Source organism: Molothrus ater, chromosome 1, assembly GCF_012460135.2.
Source record: "Molothrus ater isolate BHLD 08-10-18 breed brown headed cowbird chromosome 1, BPBGC_Mater_1.1, whole genome shotgun sequence".
NCBI lineage: Eukaryota > Metazoa > Chordata > Aves > Passeriformes > Icteridae > Molothrus > Molothrus ater.
This window is the reverse complement of record NC_050478.2, coordinates 116492488-116516168: the sequence shown is the minus strand read 5'-3', so window position 1 is coordinate 116516168 and position 23681 is coordinate 116492488.

Sequence of the window (23681 nt, the reverse complement as noted above, 5' to 3'; positions counted from 1 at the left end):
CCACATGGCCATGAATGTGGGCCATCAGGTATTTCTGAATAACTGTTGAGGTCTGAAGTGTGCCATAGGGAAAACAAACATTTCTTCACTGAATAATCCTTCTCAGCAGCTTCATGGTAAGGTTGAAGTTATGCAAAGCAGTAGGTCTAAGTGAAGGAATAGAGTTGAGGCATATTGGTGGCCTATGCCTCTTAGGAAAAGGCTCAGGTCTTGGCCAGACCATCCATTACTGACAGTGAAGTGCTATTACTGCAGAGCATGATTTGTGTGACCTCTTCCTTGCCTGTGGGCATTAATTGATCTTTGGGTTTAAAAGCTGCTGGGAAGTCAAAGCCAAGGTACAACCTGGATAAAACCAGAGGAATTTCCTCTATGGTTGGCACAAACTTTCATTCATGAGAATGTACCTTGTCATCACACCTCTTCCAGCTGCTCCACAGCTGCCTGTATCACATCATGGCTTATCTCCAAGCAGCTACAAAAGTTAGTGGGAGATCTTCTTGACCCTCTGATAGGGATAGGGTGGGGGAATCTGTAAATGTTTAGGATAAGTCACATGCATCTCACTGGGACAAAGATAGCAAGTGACAGGTTTTAGTTTAATAAAACTTCTGAATTACTCTGCTGATTGCTATAAGAATAGGAACAAGAACTTCACATGCCCCTTCATCTTGTGATCTGACATTCATATTTTCTTGCAAACCTGCTGGACTTGGACAATTCCTCAATTTTCTCGGAAAACCCAAGACTTTTTCCAAGGATCATTTGCAGTCATGACTTGAATAAGTTTCCAGTCACATGCCTAGAAATAGAATCTAGACATTAATAATAATGTATACTCCAATAAGAATGCTCAGAGACTGAAATGGAAGCAAAGAGTTCCCAATATCTTGTTATTTCTACTAATAACCATGGGTAGGTTGATTTGTCTTAGGGTTCTTCCTAATCTGTGAGACAATATTATTAATAAATGACCTACCTGCTCTCCCAAGACTTGAGAGATTCTAACACCATTATTATGATAGACTAGTTTCCACTGCACTTTAAAAGTCTGGCTTTCAGAAAAACTAACTGAGATCTACCAACATACAGCACTGAGGTGAGAAAGAGCTGAAGCCTCTTCTGATAATACAAATACAACCAAGAGCCATAAGGTAGGATCACCAAAAAAGAATCTTTAATCTTGTACTGCCACATGTTTTCTCTCTTTTTCTTAACACTGGTCTCAGTTAGCAGTGAAGGTGATTTTCCATTTAATGTCAATGTTCTAAAAATATTTATGATAACAATCCTAAATTCTCCTAGTAGGACTCATTCATAGATTCTTAGTAATGTGCAGCATTCTTTATTTCTGCTCAACAAGGTGAAGTAATCTGTGGTGAGATAGAAAAGGAAAAGAAAAAGAGAAAGAAAAATATACTTGTTGAAAAAGCCTCAAATATGGAAGAATATTTTTGCATAAGCACAGATATCTACTATATATATATATATATATAAAATATAGGCAAGACATCAAAATCGAGCCTAATATAAAATACAACACTGAAAAGCAGATACATCCTTGTCAAAACTAGCAATGGCCAAGTTCTGCTGTTATGTTGCCAGCAAAAAAACCTATTAAAAAGTCTATAATTGGCAAGGTCAGTGATATTTTCAATATACAGGGGGAAAAAAAAGAAAGAAGTTATTTGTTACAAATTCTTGTCCACATTCATTGGATATCTCTTGGAAGATAAGTAAATTATAAACACTATCAAGAGATCTGATGCGGCACTGAGCCTGACAGCTGTTACTGAAAGTAGTTTGCTGTGCTACAGGCATCAATACATCAATATTATGGCTTTAACTTCTTCAAAAGTTTTATTGTGTAAAATATCAGATGAGGAAGAGGCTTCCTGTAGTTATTTAAAGGGAAAGCCTGGAGGGATTTTAAATGCAGTCAAATAGAATAAATGTACTACAAAATTTTGGAGTCAAAAGAAAATGTGTCATTAATGATATATTTCAGAGTTGCTTTTTACAAATGTCATCAATACTCAAAGTAAAAATGTTTTTAAATACTCTGCTTCTGCTTGAGAGTTGTATTTGTGGGTATGATAACACTGCAAAATCACTGCATTAACAGACAGAAAGAAAAGCCACTTCCATGGTCTGCAGACGCTGAAGCACCTGTGTTGACAAGTGCTCTTGTAAGTGACCACTCCACTCGTGTCTTGGTGTCTCTTCACAAGGCTCATGCCACAGGACATTGGTAATGAGCACAGCCCAGGACTTGAGTGACACAAGAGCTTGGTGGACTCCAGAGGATGATGGCTGAATGCAATGAAAGTCTAAAGCACTTGAGAGGAAATGTTGGACACTGCCTAGAATGGACTACTGGTGGTCATAGTGGATGGGTTGAGCCCAACAGCCAAAGTTCACTATGTGCACGGAAAGATTGTTATGCCAGAACTTGTGTCCCTTGAAACTTTCTGTGGATTAGGGAACTCTGAAAGGAAGCTGGCTCAAAAATTACTGCAAACCCCACAGTACCATAATATCACAGGTGAACACAGCAGAGTAACACTGATGCCTCCTTCTCATAGAGTAGCTGTCATGTTAGCTGCAAATATCTGGTTGTTTACGTGAAGTCTGGAAGACATGTCAGGAAATAAATCCAGTTTACATTGTTCAACAATGAAAAGAAAACTTTCCATAGAGAAAACGGTCCTTTCAGGATATCTCACAACTAGAAATGGCATTTGAAATCACTTTTGAAAGCCCTTGCTATATATCATGAGGAAGATTCACAATTGAAGCAACATCTCGTGTATCATCTGGGGCAGGGAGGGAAAGGTGGATATTGAGTATGTACATGAATCATACTGAGCACACTGAGTCTATAGGATGAACTAAAATTTGCTGGCCATTCTGGAACTTCAAAAGTTTTCAAGAAGTTTAACATGGCCCCAAAAAGTATAATGCAAAAAAATATTAAACTTTGAAGATTATGTGATTATGTTCCGGTAGGCCATGAGTTGTTGCTGTTGTTGTCATTGTTGTTATTTTTCTATTATTATTATTATTATTATTATTATTATTATTATTATTATTATTACAATGAAAGCCTTGGTGAGCTCTGGGAACCTGTCTCTATCAAAGGAAACAAAATATAGCAGTGGCTTCATTCCACAAACCTGAGCTTAGGACTTCAATGACCTGCACCATCAGTCTGGCCCATAGAAGGCCATGTGGTTGTAGGAGCTTTCTAAAGAGAGGAAGGAAGGAAGGAAGGAAGGAAGGAAGGAAGGAAGGAAGGAAGGAAGGAAGGAAGGAAGGAAGGAAGGAAGGAAGGAAGGAAGGAAGGAAGGAAGGAAGGAAGGAAGGAAGGAAGGAAGGAAGGAAGGAAGGAAGGAAGGAAGGAAGGAAGGAAGGAAGGAAGGAAGGAAGGAAGGAAGGAAGGAAGGACTGAAAAAACTATTGTGTTCTGGGCAGCAACAACACTTCATGCAGTGCACTATCCACATGGCAAGATTACATGGCAGGATTGGAAAATTCCATAATCAGCTATCTCTGGCAGCTAACTGTTTAGATTGAGAGATTTGTAACAAAACAATTATATGTTTTTTATTCACATGCTACTCTAGCTAAAGGTTTGAAATATTAATATTTCTCCCAGTCCAGGTTGCTCACTGTCAGGCTGTGTTCCCATGGTGCTAAGTGATGTGAAAGATTTACCTTTCCTCAATATTAAAAAAAAATCATGAGGTAGCATTTCTTTAGTGTAATGTGTGTTGGCATCTCTCTGTGGTAATATGATTTATTATACCCACTCTGCATTTCACAGAATGATACATGTGGGCAAGGATCTCTAATGAAACGTGGAGCCTGGAAAAATGTTTCCTCAGAATAAAGAGCATGAAAAGCAACTGCTGACTATTCCACATCTACGGTGATGCATGCGTTCCTCCAACATCCAGCGAAGCATGGAGTTACATTTTCCTCATGTAAATTGAACTAAGATTTAGTGTTTTTCAAAGATTCAGTGATATTTTATAACCACTTCTCACATAGGGGATGAGAAACCTGAAGACAGAGTTGCTGGTTATCAGATCATCAGTGGTGCATCCATTTGTTTATACATGTTTAGGCAAGAGAGATCAAAGAGCATTGTCATGACACAAGTTATTTGGGGATGTCAAGTTTTATTGCTGGTTCCTGCAATACCTTGCTTAAAGGCTTTGAAAAGGCACTTCTGTTTCCCAGTCTATGAGGCCAGTTTTCTGTGCAGGCATGTGGGGTATTAATTTTTTTTTAATATTTTTGATTTTAAAAATAATGCAATCTACCTAATTTGTACTGAACTTCAGTGCAAAATTACCACCTGATGGAGGGAATCAACTCTTGAGAATCCACCCTAATCCTACACTTCATCTGCAGGAGCCATGGGCCCAGCCCACCCATATCTTACTGTGATATAACCATTCCTGCTGAATTTCCCACTTATATATGAAAACAGCTTCCCTCAGTGTAAAGTGAAATATGTCCTGGTATTTGCCTATGCAAACCACAGCTGCAACAAATGCCTGTTTTGCATTCTGATTGTCAGAGTGTAAGAGGTGAATAGTGCACCCCATAGACTGACAGACTTCAACTACAGCTATTAAAGCAGGTAGTGAGACTCAAGCATCAAAACTCCTGTAGACCCATAAGAAGTTTGTCCCTTTTTAGAGAAATATTTTTTGACTGTATTCTGATTTTCTCTTCCAAGTGTGGGAAATTCCTCTACTGGAGTCTCTTTTGTTCAATGCACTATATGTGCTCAATAAACATGCATTTAATTAAATAGTATGAAGAATGAGAGAAAAATACTTTTCTTTACCCCAATACAATATTCCTTCCATTTACAATACATTTCTCCATCTGATTTTGTCCAGGACCTTGCTGGATCAGCAAGGTCCACCTGTAACATGTGTACCTTGCTGATCCACCTGTTACAGGCATTCATTTAAGCTCTGAAGCTCTATTGCTGACACGATCAAGGTCTTCCTGAGGTTTGAACATCAGCTTCTATATGCTCTTGCTTTTCTCTAAGATGAATGAAGTTTAATTTCTTCAGCATAAAATTCAAGCCTGAAAATCTTTTATTTTTACTGAAATTATGTAATAAAACTAAGACCAAACTCCCTTAATTGACAACATTCTATTAAGCAATTCTTACAATTTCATAAGATATAAGTGTCCTGAGCCTCACCCACACCTTTCCCTTAAAAATATTTCCAACCCTATCTGACACCCAATTACAGTAATCTGTAATTTACTCTTATTTGAAGGAACAGGCATATGCTTTCTTTTCAAAGATCTTGCTGATAATCTTCCTAGAATGCAAAAAACAAATATTAGGCAAGTAAAAGGCTGAGTCTTTTTCCTCTAAAAACATAAACATGGGGCAAAGTTTCTTTGCTGAATTAAAGCAACAGATTTAATTTTCTTTCTCTAGAAAGGTTCCCAGCCTCAATATCATTTATCACTGCATCATTGTACTCAATATATGGAGAAAACATGAAGGTTATTTAGAATTGAATGTGTGTTTAGTGTTTGTGCAAGGTCGTTACAGTAGCTTTTTGCTTATGTAGGGCTATCAGCTGCACATTCTATTGCATTTACTTTTCAGTACCATAAAGTAGATTTTCCTTTCCTCTGGTGTTTTCCTGGTTTCCAATCAGAATTCCCACACTAAAGGTAATGTAGCAGGTTTATCCTGATCATTAAGTGAATATATAGAGGGTGATTTCTGCTGAAGGGGGACTTTATTCATCTTATGGGAAAGGTAATGCATATAATATTAATATATGAATGCAATGCAGTATCTAAAGATATATACCCCCAGGAGGCAATTTATCTGAAGGGCTGTTTTTCTGGTGTTCATTCATTTGTGTGAAGATGGTATTCCCAGACTGAAAATGAAGCAAATGAAGGAACTTCCCTGGTGCAAAGTGATGGATGATGATTTTGTTGCTACTGTCAAGAGATGCATTAGACTAGGTTTCTCATTCTGAAAATGCTAGATGAAAAGGGATTAATTTCATGACCATTTGGGAGACTGAATTTCCATTCTTAATTATAAAATAATGCCCTATTATAATTTTCTCTGAGGTACCTTGATGATTGAAGCTGAGTTACTTGACTCAGGGACACAAAGAGATTCCAGAAGACCCAGAGGTAAAACTTGAGGCACATGATTTACATAGCAGCATGTACCATACTATGAAAATCCAAGCTCCTTTCACAACAGGAACCCAAGGAGACTTTCTGGTTCTCACCCTCCCTGCCTGTTCTGGTAAGAATGGATTTTTGAAAAAAGAACTGCCTATTGGGAATTAAAAAGTGAGTGCCATGATCCAAAAATATAATTCACATGAGAAACTATGGAATAAAATTTCACATTTATTTCCTTGATGTTTGACCCTGTACTTTTCCAAGACTGCCATGTGTTTTAATATGAATACTTTTATATACAGCATCACTGTTTTTTTCTACCCAAAACAACCAGTTTGTGTTGTTAATCTGTTAACCCTTTGCTCAGAAAAGAGCATGCTGAACTTCTCTGAAATCAGAAAATATGTCAGTGGTGGGACTTAGCTGACCAATTACAGTATCACTTTGGGGACACTAAGACATCATCTATGGCCTCCATTTGCAGCCCTAGCAGGTTGCAGATCCATGGGTCCCACACCCTCCCTGCTAGGAGTTTGAAGATTTAAAATTACATGAGACACACCCATCTGAACACAAGTGAGTCTGGTTCTCACAATGGATTTGAGCCAGGGGGTGTGTTTAAGGGGAGAAAGCTCAGCTTTTTGGCATTGTCATTTCATGTCACTGCGTTGGCACCATCAGAAACACACTCAGCCTGTGTGATATTCCCTGGTGAGATCTAAGGCTGTGACTCATAAATATGTCCTGACTGACAGCTATTTTGCGGTTTTGAGGTTTGAGGGTTTTTTGTTGGCACTAGTTTGTGTAACAGGAGTGCCTAAGTGGTAAGTGACAGTTGTGCTGATTTTATCAGGAGTAAATTATAATGACTTATAGTACTGAGTTTCAGTCTGGTGTAATACTATGCGGTGTCAGGATTACCCAATAGAAACTGATGCTCAGTCCTGAATTTTCATGAAACAAATGGATATGGCTACACTTGCCTGAGAGCCAGTGATGGATGAGGTCAGGTTTCACTAATGTTCCCTGATGCATGGAGCTACATTTCTTTAATATAAACTAATCCATGTCAAGCAGTATCCTTGACTCTGTTTGATATATGAGATTGGCTTTTTCCTTTTTGGACATAATGGGAATACACAGACACCTTTTTTAATTGTGTAGTCACAAGTGATGCTGTGTTTCTCTGTGCTCAGAGGTACTCATTCTTATGCCTTTCTCTGTATTAAGGAGTTGCAAGGGTTTTGTATTGCAATAAAACCCAGCTACATAACATTAATAGCTACCAGGAAAAGATGAGGTTGCTCCACCATTTATATCAGTAATACCAGTTCACAGAGAACATTTTCTGTCAAATATGCCAGTCCCATGCAGGCCCAAAAAAAGAGGGGAAAAACAATTTTATTAACCATTTTGCTGCATATTAATGGGGTTTTTTTTGGATATCCAAAAATGTCATATTTCTTCTTAGGGTAGGAGGGGGCCCTACCATTACATAACAGCTCTTCTCTTTAGCCCTTGGTCTTATTCATAATCTCTGTCATTTAGGAGGTTGTACATTATTAAGCAAACACTGATTCTGTTTATGTCACAGAAAAAAAACTACTGCACATTACTGATTTTAGACAAAAAGAAAGCTAATGGTGATAAGCTGCACTACTTTTTCCTGTCTCAAACTTAAATGGCTTCTTCAAAATGCAGTTTTCTTTGTTCAACTCCTATCAGGGAACTGAGGCCTTAAACATTAATTGGCATTAGAAAAATCCAGCTCCATGTGTTTCTTTCCACACAAAGGGACAAGTGATGCATTTTACACACAAAAGGGCATTGTAACTCACTTTCAGTTGTTGTGACCTCCACTCTCTGGGTCTGCCAACAATTACCTTGAATAATGGAATTTTGTCAGAAAACTGAGGAAGAATGGTAAATGTTCAGTAGTCCAAAACTGTTTCTGTGCCTGGGTACTACCCAGGATCTTACTGTTGTTAGAGATTATTGTGGATTTAGCCGAGAGTAAAAGCTTTTGTATAAATTTTTGTGGTTACAACTCCACTATCTGATGGTCTGACCCAGCCCTCTGACTAGTGGAAGCTGTAGTATAGTTGTGGAAGTCCTGCTCCCATAAGACTTCTACTCAAACTTCTCTACGAATGCCGAGGACAGACTTTACAATTATCTTTACGTTTCTGCTCCTAGATATTTTTCCATTGAGTGTTTCAGGCTAACCAATATTTAAAACAATAGCGGATAGTCTTCCATTTCATGTTAGTCCAAACAAACACTCTGAATTAAAAAATGGTGCACAAAGTGGAGCCCCATATCCATTTTGCAGCTACCTCAACCTTATCAGAAATTGTATCTCTACAGATGCTGGTAAATTCTGTTCCCTGGGGACTCAAGTGAGGAAGATGACCATAGTGTGCTATACGGTAGATACCAGAGTAGTCTAAGCTTGTGCCATATAAGCACAAGCTCTGGAATAGCAAGCAATTTAGTCATGTAGATAAAGAAAACACCAGTATCTGGTGCTGTTTTGTCCCAGAACAGAGGGTAGAGTGTGCCCCTCAAGCACTTGGCAGGAAGTAACTTCAACTCTTAGCGGGAAGGGCGGCGCCGCCGGCCCTGCAGCCTCCCGGCAGCAGCAGCAGCAGCAGCAGCAGCAGCAGCAGCCTCCCGGCAGCAGCAGCAGCAGCAGCAGCAGCAGCAGCAGCAGCAGCATCCCGGCAGCAGCAGCAGCAGCAGCAGCATCCCTGCAGCAGCAGCAGCAGCAGCAGCAGCAGCAGCAGCATCCCAGCTGCTCCATTCTCCCGGCTGTGCTGACCTCTGCTGGTACTTTTCCGAGGCGCGACGTTTCCAATTCTCTCTCATTTTCAAGCCCCTCGCATTACATTAACGCAGAGATGTTCTTCTTTCACGAATCCGTCCAGGTTTTTCTAAAACGTTTGTTCCACAATGTGAAGAAGTGACGAACTCATTTTCTGTTGATGGCGTCCTCTGAGGTGCAGGAGCACAGCTTCAAATTCAGCTCTTCTTCATTGCTCTGCTCATCAGTTGTGGACCGAAAGCAAACTTCCTGTTCTCCTTTTCCCAGAAAGCCATCATCCCACGTGCTCTGTATCACATCCAGTCAGGGAAACAGGGCTTGAGCTCTGTTGTAAGCCAGGCTCTCACTTCTAACACTCACTTCCATTCCTATTCAAAGTACACTAATTTACCCTTATTTTTAATTTTGAGAGCTATGCTTGCTGTATTTGATCAATGATTTGGCAATCTGTGTCAACTGCTGTGTTATCACATCCTCTAGACTTCCAGTTACTCCAGTATAACAGTTTAACTTTTGTCAAGGGCATCTAATGATAGGACAAGGGGGAATGAATGGATTTAAACTGAAAAGCGGTTTAGATTTGGTCTTAGGAAGAAATTCTTAATTTGGAGGGTGATGAGACATTGGCCCAGGTTGCACAGAGAAGCTGTGGCTGCCCCATCTTTGAAGTGTTCAAGGCAGGCCTGGATGGCACTTTGAGCTACTTGATCTAGGGAAAGGGGTCCCAGCACATGTCAGGGGTTTTGGAACTAGTTAATCTTTAAGGTCCCTTCCAACTGAAACCATTCAATGATTCTATGAAAACCCTTCCTATTCTTAATAGAGTGGCTTTACTCAATTGACTGGGCTTAATGTTTAAACTGGCCTTTCCATTCATGCAATAGCTCAAATGTTCAAAATAACAAGATTTATTCCAGGTTAGTGGTTCCTCTTTGGCAAAATAAGACAAAACTCTGTATAGATACAGTCAGAATATCAGGCATTTTCCATGTTCCATTTTCATTATGATTCATGCCTTTTTTTTTTTCTCCAAATACACAAAGGACTGCCTTTCAATATCTGAAAAACAACTCCTGATGTTTCACTGTGAATTCTGGATTGTGACCGTGGTCACAAGGGGTTTTCAGGATGAAGAAGAGACAATAACGTTGACTCCATGATCAGAAGACTTGATTTATTATTTTATGATATATGTTACATTAAGACTATACTAAAAAGAAATAGAAAGGAAAAGGTTTCTTCAGAAGCTAGCTAAGCTAAGAATAGAAAAGAATGAATAACAAAGATCTGTGTCTCAGACAGAGCAAGAGCCAGCTCTGCCATGAGTGGTCAGGAAATCCAAACATCCACAGGAGACCAATCACGGATCTACCTGTTGCATTCCACAGCAGCAGATAATCTGTCTGAGACACAGATCTTTGTTATTCATTCTTTTCTATTCTTAGCTTAGCTAGCTTCTGAAGAAACCTTCTCCTTTCTATTTCTTTTTAGTATAGTCTTAATGTAACATATATCATAAAATAATAAATCAAGCCTTCTGATCATGGAGTCAACATTATTGTCTCTTCTTCACCCTGAAAACCCTTGTGACCACAGGTCACAATTCAGTGCTTCAGGATTTGACCTCCAATTAACATGACTGTCCTTTGATGTTGCCTTTGAGTGCTCCATTTTATTTTTGGATACTCTCTTTGGATATTCTTCTTTCTTCTCAAGGAAACATGGATCATTATTGGCTTTCTCCAAAAAAAAGAAAATACCGGGATTTTTTTCATTTTGGTCACTAATGATAGCATAAAAAGTAGAACTGCAATCCAAACACTAATAATTGTGAAAGAGCATTTGTATAATGATCAGTTCCCAACTTATAACCTTGTTTGTCTTTTGACTGTAAAATTGCTCTTTCATTTCAGTTTCTCAGAAAGAATGATCTTTCTCCCCATCCCTTGGTTTAAATGGCCATCCTCATTCATTCATCACTTGAGTAAGGAGAAGGCTGAATCGATTAATCAAAGGCTTGCAGAGCAACACTGAGCAAGGAAATGGTTGGTTGAACATTGCTTTCAATGTAGAATTGAACCTTAGAAATTCCAAAGTAGGTGTTTTCTTTTTACAAAAACAACCTTAAGACTGAAAACCAATTTTTTTCTTTCAATTCTCTTCTGGCATCTCCTCTACTCTGGATCAAACTGAAGAGCTTCATAAAAACCATGTCAGCAACCTCACTTTTGGGCTTGCCTGTTTAAACACGATACTGCCATGGGCTTCTGTTTTGGTAACTGCAATTACCAAAAGGGTAAGTTAAGGGTAAGAAAGAAGAAAACTTCTAAAGTGTTAATTAATGGCTATGTAAATAACATATCCTTGTCACAGCTGTGTCCTAATGTTTCATTATATTGGTTTAGTGTGTATAGTAGCAAGGTCCAGAAGTGGAAAATGGTAGAAGGCCAGCTCCTTACTGGATTTCCAGTTGGAGACTTTACTAGATCTTGAAAAATTTGATCTGCAAAAGGTAATTTAAAGTAATAAGGACATTGCTGACAGAGAGTGCTGGATAACTAAGGACAATATTGACACCTGGGAAGATGTGGAAGAGAAATAGAATGAATCCTCCTTGAGCCTAGGGCTAGAGAAGCGAAGTTTCAGGCAAGAGACAGGATGGAAAGCTTCTTCAAAAAATGGGGCTCAACTTTGATCCCTTACCTCAACTCAGTGCTTGAGGACTGGAAACATATACCAAAAAAAAAGACCAGAAAGTAACTGACAGGAATATTTTGAGCAGGGCTTCCAAATGGATAATCCTCAATGCCTTCCTAAAAATTTAATTGGACTTAAAAATCTCCTATATTATGCACTTGATCTCAAGGGTTTATAGTTAAAATTAAGACATTCTCAATTTCTTTATAGGCTGAATGCAGGAAATTACTTCAGCTGATGCTGAAATGCAAAGTTATGCTATTAAAATTTCATGTATCTGTTATTCTGATTAAAAATAATTTTTCTACTCAATTCAATGGTATCTGATTCCAATTTTCTTTTTTATAGTCATCAGGAGCTAAATACTTGGTGTACCTGAATGCATTGACCCTAATCACAGAAGACTGAACATAGAGACTGATCAAAATATCTCACTCTAAAGCTGTGTGTAAATATTATTTCTGCATTTTTGGATGGGTCAAGCTTATATTTAGCCAGTAATGTTCATCAACAAGTCATGATACACAGTAAAAGCAAAAGCGATCTTTATGCTCATTTGCTTTTTGAAATTAAAGAGGAAATTATTTTTCATGGCTCAGTAAAGGTAATAATAATTACTGACAGGTTTATAACAATTCACAGAGAAGGTGTTTGCTGGTGGTTGATTTTCAAATGCAGAACCAGAAGCAAATAAAATCAAATTAATTTGGAAAGCATCTTGAGGAGTGACTATGTACTGTTCTGTCTCAAGCCTGGATCAAGCACTCAACCATTTCAGACAGATCTTACCTGTCTGTATAAGACTTTCAGTGATGCATACTCCACAACCAGGAAACCTATTTTAGGGCTTCAGCAAAATAAGAATTTCTCTGAAATCTAACCTGAAGCTTCCTTACTATAATAAGACACTCTACTTCTCCCTAACCTTCCTTTGAGATGAATAACAGGTTTTTCTTTTCTTTTTTGCACAAATTTTTTATATTTTCGAAACTATTATAATATCCTGTCTGTTTTCCTTCCCGCTTCTCATCACCTTCTCTTCTTTAGGCTATCATTGTCATGTCACCTTGTCTTCCACACCTCACAGACTGCTGACCATTCTTGTCACTCTTCTCTGATTTCTCCAGTTAGCCCAGATCTCCCTTGGAGCGTGATACTTGAATCTGGCCATGGAGCTCCAGCTGAGGTCTTAGTACAAATAAAAATCATAGGTCCTACATCCCACAGATTTCTCTCTATTTTCCTGGGTGTACTTGTCTTTTCTGGGATAGCACACCAATGTTGAATCACAGCCATCTCACAAACATCTGGCACTTTTCTGGAGAAGTGATTCCTAACCAATCAAGGTTAAGGTACCTAATCTAGGTCTATACATGTCTTTTAAATTGCTTCAGTCTAAATGCAGTGTTTTACACTTCTTTATTCTATTGCTTTTAATGACCTTATCTCAGTCTACAACCCCCCATGAGGAGAAGAGGAGGGGCAGGCACTGATCTCTTCTCTGTGGTGGCCAGTGACAGGGCCCACAGGAATGGCCTGAAGTTTTATCAGGGAATGTTTAGGTTGGGTTTTAGAAAAAAGTTCTTCACCCAGAGGGTGATTGAGCACTGGAACAGGCTCCCCAAGGAAGTGGTCACATCACCAGCTTGCCAGAGCTCAAGAAGCATTTGGACAGTGCTTTCAGGCACGTGGTGTGATTCTTGGGGATGGTGCTGTGCAAGGCCAGGAGTTGGACTTGGTGGTCCTTGTGGGTTCCTTCCAACTCAGCCAATTATGTGATTCTGTGATTCTATTTCCACCTCTTTTTTCCAAACTATTAAGTTTCCCAGTAATTTTCTTTCTTCCCCAAGTGCTTCTCATCATAACATTATCTGAAAGCTTAAAAAACAATATATTATTCCTTGTGGATCACTGAAACCATTAAGGAAAATATTAAATAATACCAGACCCTTGCAGAATTAAACTCTATATACCCCTGGATTTTGCCAGGGAATTGCTCACTAAACAAACAGAATTGTAAGCACTGCAATTTCTGGGCAATGTTTTATCTGCTTTATATGACTTATATCGTGTAAATCTTGTTTTCTTAAAATGATATGAGAATCAATGTCAAAAACTTTGCTAAAATCACTGTATATGACTGCTCTCAGTTACTTGTAAGGCCTGGTGTCCTACAAAGGACAAAGCAAAGGACAAGCAAAGCAAACAAGATGGGTTTGATATGATTACCTAGTAACTAATGTGGGTTGTTGTGGACTGTGAAAGATACTTAACATCAGGGTTATCAGAGCCATCAACACCTGGAATTCTTGAAAGGATGATGCTGTCTAACACCTGCTAGTGCCCCTGAAGCTTCCCTGTGGACACACCTTTCAGCTGGAGCAGAGCACTACAGAGAGCCAGCCAAGGTCTCTTTGCTCTGTGTGGAGCTGTTTTGTACCTGCAGGACACAGCACCTGGTGGGGGACATGCTGTGCTTCCTCCTGGTCCCACCCTGAGGAGAAGCTGAGGAGAAATGAGGGACACAGCTGCCTATGCACCCTCTGCACTAGCCCCAGTGTGGGCTCCTCTATGTGGGGCCACAGCTCCTGCCAGGAACCTGCTCCAGTGTGGGCTTCCCACAGGGTCACAGCCTCCTTCCAGAGCATCGACCCACCTGGCATGGGGTCCTCCACAGGCTGCAGGTGGAAATCTGCTCCACTGTGGACCTTGGGCTGCAGGAGCGCATCCTGCCTCACCAGAGCCTTCACCATGGACTTCAGGGGAAAGCCTGCTGCAGTGCTTGGGACACCTCCTCTGCCTCCTTCTTCACAGGCCCTGGGGGTCTGCAGAGTTGTTTGACATTTTCTCACTCCTCTCTCTGGCTGCTGATGCACACCAGGTTTTTTCTGCCATTCTTAAATTCATTATCCCAGAGACTCCTCCACCACTGCTCATGGGCTTGACCTGGACCAGTGATGGGTCCATCTTGGATCCAGATGGCACTGGCTCTGCCAGACATGGGGGAAGCTTCTTCTCATGGAACCCACCCCTGAAATGCCCCTCCTGCCCCCCAGCCTTGCCAAGCAAACCTAATACAAATGAAAGGTTTATAGCAGATTTCCACATTTCTGTTATTGACTGTGTGTGCTAAGTGAGGATTTCCCAGATGCTGTCCTTAGAGACAACGGAGACATGGGCTGTACTTGGAAAGTCTGAATGCCATATGGAAACACATGCCTCTATCAGCATGTTCAATATTTTTTGACAGTTTGACCATTACAACTGGAGAATCTGATCATGCATGCATTAATGCTTATGACCAAAAGCTTTAATGGTAACACAAGTTTCAAGGAAGAATTACCAAATCCTTTGGTTATAAATGTATTTTTTCTTCTCAAAAAAAATCAGACTGTTGAGAAATGTTAGTGATCCAGTCTTTGTCTGGAAATTTATTCACATTTGACTAAACTTTAAATGCTAAGGGCTAAATATAGGTTTCTCATTCCCTTGAGACCATATTGTGCTTAATAACTTTAAGAATTTAGACCTCTGTCTGATTATCCTTTATCTGAGAAGTACAAGGAAATAGTATTACCTTTAAAGTCTGTAACAATTTGGGATACACTGAAATTAATAACAAAAGCCTTTGGTGAGGGCAGAGCTGTAATCAATGTCTAATAGTGAAACTAAAACAATATGAGACAAGAGAGATCATTGGTTTCATCTATCTGTCTGATGTTTTGATGATATCATGGCATTATATTTAGCAGAGCTGGGATGTGACACCGAATGACAGCACTGGTCACTTGGGTTATTTACAGTAAGCCAACAGGAAGAAGTCACCCCGTTATGAAGCAGTGCTTATTGCTTCCAGTCTCTTTTTCATATCACCTAAAATCTGATTTTCCTTTCAAGCTTTCAGTGTTTTATGTCTAGGAGCAATCATAAAGCAAACCTGAAAATAAAAAATAAAAATAGAAAAGGAAAGGAAAAGGCTTTACAATTTCAGCCAAGCAGATTAAATATTTATGATGGGTGGAGAGGGAACTATTAAAAGCTGCTGAAATAGTTGCTGCCATACATGCAACTTCAGACCACGGGGCAGAGACCAGGTTTTGGAGTGGCCCCTGCCTCACTGCTGCACGCTCAGAGTCAGTTCAAAGCACTAAGCTATTCATCTAGGTTCTTCCCACCTGCTGGAGAGACACACAGGAATGTCCTGAAGCCTATTCCTTTGAGAGTGCCCAGCTGCCACCTCACCCAGGAGCTTGGATGGCAGGTATGAAATCCCACCACCTCCCTATGCCCCAGCCCATGGCTCCTCAGCTGCCTGCAGCCCAGGGTGAGTGAGGAGGGAAGGCTGGCTCAGCCCCCAGCCTTGTCCCTGCAGGTTCAACCTGGGGTTGAGCCCCAGAGAATGGAGAACTCAGACCTTTCTCATGAGGGGCTGGTAAACAACCCATCTTCCTTCTGCAAGGGCCGTGGAGCACAAGCCAGCACCCTTCCTTCCCCACCCACATGGGAGGAGATGTTGGTGAGTTAATAACAACCAGGCCATTTTGCTCAGTGGCCATCTCAGTTTTTGCAAAGCAGTTGGCAGTGCTGCAACTGCCAAAGAGTTTGTGACTGAGCTCTGCATACTTGAGAGGTGGGCTCATTCCTGCCCCCTGGGAATCTTAAGGCAGGCGACCTTAAATGCCTTAAATACCAGCTCAGCTCAGGCAACATCTGGAAACAATGAGCTGGTAGAAGCCAAGGTGCTGATGCACCGAATTAACACAGGTCCCAGGTGCTGACATGTTACTTCCTGCTCTCCCCTAGCCTTGTTGTGTCCCACACATGGATTTTGTGGATTTGGGCAGTGGGGACACTGGCTAAGGGCTAAGGGCTGCTGTGCTGGCATGCTCAGTGCAGCTGGGGCTGGGCGATAAGTGGTCAAGATTCAAAAAGGATGTTGCTTTCCTTTCTGCAAGAAATCAATAAATTTCTCCTGGATTTTTCAATTTGTAGGTCCTTTTCAGCATATCTCTTACTCTCATCAGTTTTCTTAACTTTGTTTTTCTTAGACTATTATTTTCTTTTTAGTCACTTTTTTGTTTCATTCAAATGCAAGATTTTCTCATTATTTTTGCTTTCTATTTGTTTATTTTATTCCATTTCATTTTCCCCCTATCTTTTCTCTGGTTTCATCTTAGTTCTCCCCTCCTCCTTTCCATCACCATATTTACATTTCTCTTTCAAGGCCTGCTTTCTATAGCCCTCTTCACATAATCCCTGGATACACACTCCAACCCCCATATCAATCCTTTCTCTTTTTCTACTTATAACCTTTTGTCCTTTTACTGGTTTTTTGCCTTCCAATGCACATTTTCTCTCCCTTCTCATATCCAGATGTTTTTCCCTCTCTATCTCCAGCTGTGCGAATAAATGACTTTTTTGTTTGTTTCAAGGAAGTTAGGTCAATCCTGAATAAAAGTACTCATATTTTCAGGAAACCAAAACAATGCAAATTATCATTTTGGGTGAATGAATCAAAAAGAAGAAACTGAAAAATTGTTGAGTTTGAACTTTGAGAAATTTATAGTAAATCATAGCTGAAGTAAACTTGTAGATGTTGGAGTGACTGAAAAAAAAAGCAAAAGCATTTAGGCTTCAACGGGTGGAGGTGAGGGCAGGGCAAGTAATTTGCCATTTCCTTTTTGAAAGGAGTAAAGGAAAGATTTCTACCCAAAATAACTCAGGTAGCTCTTGCTACACCATCAAAGGCTTTTTGTTTTGATCAAAACAAATGTTTTGGGAGAAAAAAAAATATTCATCTGATAAAATTATTCTGCCCCTAATTTCCATTTCTTTCTCTTCTCCTGTCCAGACTGGCTAGGTGCAAATAGCAGGGAGGCACAGCGCACTTTTCAGCTGATAGTTGGATGCTACTTTAAAGGAAAAGAGTTGACCTATTCCCAAGCAGGGAACATCAGCTGTACTTTCGTGTGTTTCCCAGTCCTTACTTTCCTGGGACAGCAATTAAAACAGATCCCAGGTGGCTTAAAAACCTTGAATCACATCAAAAGCACAGAAGCTTCTTACTATTGACAGCACTTTCTCCAAAGGGGGGGCAAATATGTTTCTTGTCAATGTTCTGCCCTTCAGTAGACAGCATTAGTCTCAGCTGAAGGCTGCAAAGTGGAAAACAGCAGCTGAGGACAGCCAGGCTCTGCCCCGAGACATGCAATATCATTTCTGGTGATTCGGATCAGAGTCACATCTGGGTACCTGGGAGAAGAATCCGGCCCAGATGTGGCCCTGAATGCCATGTGTTTTCTGTCCATTGTGCCCAGATCACAATCAGCAAAAAGATTTTGTGGGAGAGGAGGGGAAAAAGAGGAAACTGCCAATGAGAGGATATTCTTCACTCATAAATCCCAGTGCATTGAAACACAGATTAGACCCCTGCTTTCTTTTTAACCATCCCCTGCCTAGAGTCACTCAATCCTGAAATTTGCTGAACTGTTCAGCTCATGTCTGCCCTGAAGTAATGAATTGGCAGGCCTATTTCTAACAGTGATTAATGAAGCTTTTCAGAGGCAACCCATTATTTGATCCGAAGTTAAAACAGTCGTTCATCATTAATCACTACACGACATAGGCTCACAGATTCATAATTCTCAGCAAGCCCATTTCATTAAGGGTCCCTCTCTTTCTCTTGTTAACCCAGAGCTCCCCTGTCTCCCCACCCCTCATGGACGCCTTCCTGGAACTCCACTTCCAGATTTGTTTGAAGAAAAATTCACATGTTCTCAGAGATATTTTTCAGTCTCCACAGCCTCTCAAAACTACAGCATTCTCCTTCGATTTTAAAAATTCCTCTTCCCAGAGAAAAATATATTGGATTACCAAATATGAGCCAACATTGGCACCCAGTGGCTGAACAGATTAATCACAGATATATACTCCCCTGAGCCCACCTTTTCCATTCTTCAAAGACAGGTTTTCCCCTGGGATGTATGTGGTACTCTTATGCAGCCTTCCAGCTCTAGGCCGTGTAGGCATGGCTGTGGACTGGATATGCTAAGTAAGGAAAATGCAGGTTGTGGCTGCTTCTCCCCAGGGCCCATCAAAGTCACTCCACAGAAGTCCAACATCGTCAAAGCACCTGGGGCAAGGAGCCCTTCACTGGCTCCCAGGAGGTTACAGCACCCCCACAACATCATTTGTCACCCAGCAGATGTCTTGGATCTGCTCCTGCAGACATCACCTGCTTGGAGAAGGGCTGAAGGTGCTTGTTAGCCCTGCTCCCCTGCAGAGCCTCAAGACTCTCGTAATGGTACGAGTGGGCTTAGGCAAAGTCATAGTGAGCCTTTTATTTCTAAACTATTTTCTTGAACTTGCCAATGACTTGCCCTGGGGAAATGTGGGGGGTTGACCTTGGCTGGATGCCAGGTACTCACATGCCACTCTTATCACCCCCCTTCTCAGCTGGGGAGAGCAGGGTGGGTAGAAAATAAGATAGAGAAAAACACTTAGGTCAAGATAAAGACAGTTTAATAAAACAAAAACACAGGCTATGCACAGAAGCAAAGGAAATAAAAGATTTATTCTCTACTTCCTACCAGCAGGTGATGTCCAGACAGTTCCCAGGAAGTAGGGGTTCCAGTTTCTCTGGAAGACAAGTGTCTTCTACATGACTTAAAATTCTGTGGCCAGGGACCAGGTATTTTCTGCTTCCTGCCTGAATTGTCTCACTCCTTCCTCTAATTTCTTTGCTGAAGGATCAGCTTCTTGAATAAACTTTGCCTCTTCTTCCTTCTCCCTCACTAACATGTGATATGGACCGATTCTTTTCCTTATCCACTGTTTCTTTTTTAGTGTTGGAGCCATGACTGTAGTGTCTGGGTGTCTGTCCCAACCACAGCCCTCTGAGAGTACTGAGCTGTGACTCAGTAGGCACAGAACAAGCACCAGTACACTGATGGAAACTGGTTTTCACTGGGATAGGCAAAGCACTTTTCTGTCAGGTGGCACACCAGTTTGTCAGGGTTACTTTCATGTTTGGGTTTCAAGTCTCAGGTTATGGGACATGACAACCATTCCAGGAACCTGCCCAGATCCTTTCACACACCCTGCTGTCACAGACATCTTTTCATGAAAATCCTTCCATTAGGATTTTTTCCTGCTGAGAAGCTGAGAGGTTTCAGCAACAAAATGTAAACAATGGTTATCTGCTGCTGTGGAATGCAACAGGTGCGTCTGTGATCGGCCCATCTTGGATGTTTACAATTAATGGCCAACCACAGCCCAGTTAGCTTGGACTCTCTGTCCGAGACACAGACCTTTCTTATTCATTCCATTCTATTCTTAGCTTAGCTAGCCTTCTGAGATTAAGCTTTTCTTTCTATTCTTTAGTATAGTTATAATGTAATATATATATCATAAAATAATAAATCAAGCCTTCTGAAATATGGAGTCAAATCCTCATCTTTTCCCTCATCCAAAGACCCCTGTGACCACTGTCACACCCTGCCACCCATGAATCTGTTTTGTCCAGACACATTTCAGTCTCTCCTGACCTAAAAGTTGTCTTCTCTGACACCAGGATGACACCAGATTCCACAGACTGCGTACAGCGTTAATTACCAGTATTAAAGAGCTTACAAGGGGGAACAGGAATCTCAGGAACCTCATGATAAAACCATCCATATCAACCCCGGGGAGGAGGAGGGAGATGTATTCCCTCACCATCTCCACAGGCAGCTCCCCAAGCACAGCAAGGCCATCAATGCCAGGGCAAAGCACAGAGCTGCTGCTTGTACTAACATGTTTCCAAGCTCAGCAAAACAGAGATAAGCAGCGCAGTCAACAAAGTCCATGGCCTGTGCAGGTGTTTGCCACTTCACAGTTGCTACAGCTGTAGCACACTTATTAAAAAACTGCCACTGTCTCGTGTCTCGCATTGAGCGCCAAAAAGGACTGTGATGGGCTGGCCTTGGCTGGATGCCAGGTGCCCACCAAGCGACTCTACCACTCTCTCCTCAGCAGCACAGGGCAGGGGAGAAAATAGGATGAAAACAGAACACTTGTGAGTCAAGATAATGGCAGTTTAATAAAAGCAAAAACAAAGGTCGTGAGTGGAAACAGAGGAAAACAAAAGATTTATTTTCTAGTGCTCATCAGCAGATAATGTCCAGCTACTTCCTGGGAAGCAGGACTTCAGTACACAGAGTGGTTGCTCCACAAGGCAAACATTGCAGTAACAAATACCCTCCTCTCCTCCATCCTCTTAGCTTTTGGAATGGAATTAATTTACGGTATGAATATCCCTCAGTCAATTTGGGTCAGCTGTCCTGGCTGGGTCCCATCCCAAGATCTTGCCCTTCCCCAGCTTACTGGTGAGAGTGGAATCTTGAAGAAACAGCCTTGGTGCTCTGTGAGTACTGCCCAGCAGCAGCCAAAACACTGGTGTGTTATCAGCAGCAGTGTGTCATCAGCACCCTCCCCTACCAGTGCAAAGCCAGCTCTGTGAGGGCTGCTGGGGGAAATGTCAACTTCTGCTCAGCCACACCCCATGGAGAGAGGCAATGAGAGAAAAGCTGGATGATGGCTGCCATGCAAAGGAGCAATCCCAAGCTACTGCTGTTGCAGGTAGTGCCATGGAAGCACTGACTCTGCCTTAGGGACATTCATTGGCAGTACTTTGTCACAGCCCCCAAAACACACAAAGAACACCTAATCCTTGGCCCTTGCCATGTTGCAAGTGCAGAAACATCAGCAAAGGGGGATCCAATACTTTCAAAATCAGAAGGTGAAGAGCAGAAAGGAAATTTTCAATAAGTTTGCAAAAGCAATTATCTCTGAAAAAGCTGAAGCATTGAATTAACAAACAGAAAAGTAGTTCACTGAATTAATGTAAAAAATGTTAAGGCATGATATTAAAATGCTTTCATGCCTACAAGATATACAGGTGATATTCAAAAATTCAATAGAATAATAAAGTACGGTGATTTATACATAACATGAAATTAATATATATAAATTTCAAATAAATCCTTTCTCTGTCATTTAGAAATGGACAACTTGGATTCCTTGGCTCCATGGGTGGAACAGCTGTGAAATATTCCTTTAGTCCTTTTAGCCAGAACCAACTTCTCCAGTCATTGAATTGAAAATGCTTCATCAGCTTTAATCATAACGCCTCTAATCAGATGTAAAAATTAAGGCACAGAGGAGTAAACAGCTTTTTGTTCAAGTCTACACAGAAATATGTTTGAAGTATCATCAACTGCTTTCCCTACAGGACACTGTTCCTTCCAGCACTTATTATGACCGTGTCCATACAACTGTAGTGTTAATTAATGAGAGGCTATATTCAGGTTTTTAAACAGTGCTTTACAGTACCCTAGCCCATCTGAGAATCCCTCTTTTCATCCCTACCCTGTTGCATTTACCTCCAACCCATTAAGCAATACTACAGATGGAAGAGAGCAAGATTCTAGTGCCTTCCACTGCAAATGCAGGTATTGCATGGGATTGAAAACCCTACCTGAACACAGATGTTCATTGGCTTCAGAATCAAACACACCTGGACACCAAAAGGAAAATATGTATTTAATTGAAAAGATCCTAAGATAGTATTAAAAATACCTCAAACATAGATATATCATTGTAAAGAACTTACCACAAATAAAATTAAAGTTCTCTATGAAGAAAAGTCCCATTAATTTTCCTTTCAGTTGAGAAACTTCCCAGCAAGCACTTTCTGTCCTGCAACCAGGGCTGTAAGCTACAATGTAGAACAGCACAAACAAGAAGGATATGTCCTAAACCTGCTCCATGGCCACACTGAATAGGGATGCTGAGATCATAATCAGTTTCTAAAAGAAAATAACTCACATAAGACAAAAGAATATCCATTCTGCCTGCCAGTGACCTCGCAGCTTTCCTGGAGAGCTTTCCTGGAGCTGTGAACTGGCAGCGGTTTGACCTCAGAGAACAGTGGCCCAGTGTCCCACCAGACCAGGAGTGCTCTCACCGGCTGAGCTCTGAGCTGCAGATTGGGGCTGGCCCTGCAGGAATCCCAGGAATGTGCTGGTTATGACTGCTCAGCGGGGTGCTGCTGTCTGTGCATAACCTCCTGTCTCTCTGAGACACCGTTCCTCCCAGGACAGCCATGTGTGATGCCAAGCACTTGGGTGCAAACGACTGCCTGAAGTCAGGCATCGGGTAAAGGGCTGCAGGCACAGCTTGGGCAGGAGGCACTGTGTGTACGTCTGTCTATGAGCATGCACTTAAGGAGACATTACTGCTCAGCAAAAGTGCCCCAAAACACCAGAGCTTTGCCTTTGAAACACCAAAAATGCTTGCATGAGCACAGGCTCCCCTCACCTCAGCCCACCCCTGCACAGGCTGCTTTTTAGTGTGCAGCTACACATGCCTCCACAGCCCTCCAGCCTTTGAGAGCCCCACCTCACTGGCAGCCAAGGTGTTAATGTGATATTGGCAGTCACTCGCAGGGGAAATTGGACAGCACTCCAAACCACGGGAAGTTCCCAAACTCACTTGGTTTTTTCATTGCTGGTGATTTGGTACAGAGCCTGCTCAGCCCTGTGGGCTGACATGTCAGCCACACCTCAAGGACACAGCTCTGTGGCTCAGCATTGCCTATATGTGTTTGAAAGAGGTTCTTTCCTTTATGTTCCACAAGCTCACAGAAGGCAGGGGGAAGATTCCCTTCCCCTCCCCCACCCCATTCCTTTATTTTCACAGGCTTTGCTCATAAACGGATTGGGAATACTCAGTGGGAATATATTCTCTGTAAATAGTTTCTTCTGTCTGCCTCCTCTGTGCAGCCAGGAATGAAGGCAGAAAAAGACTGTTCAAAAGAAGCTTGTCTCTTTAGTACAAGGAGTTAAGATATTCGTCTGGGCTGAGCAGATCTCAGTCCTGTCCCCTTGGCATTTATGCAATCTATGTTAGATAATGAAGTAAA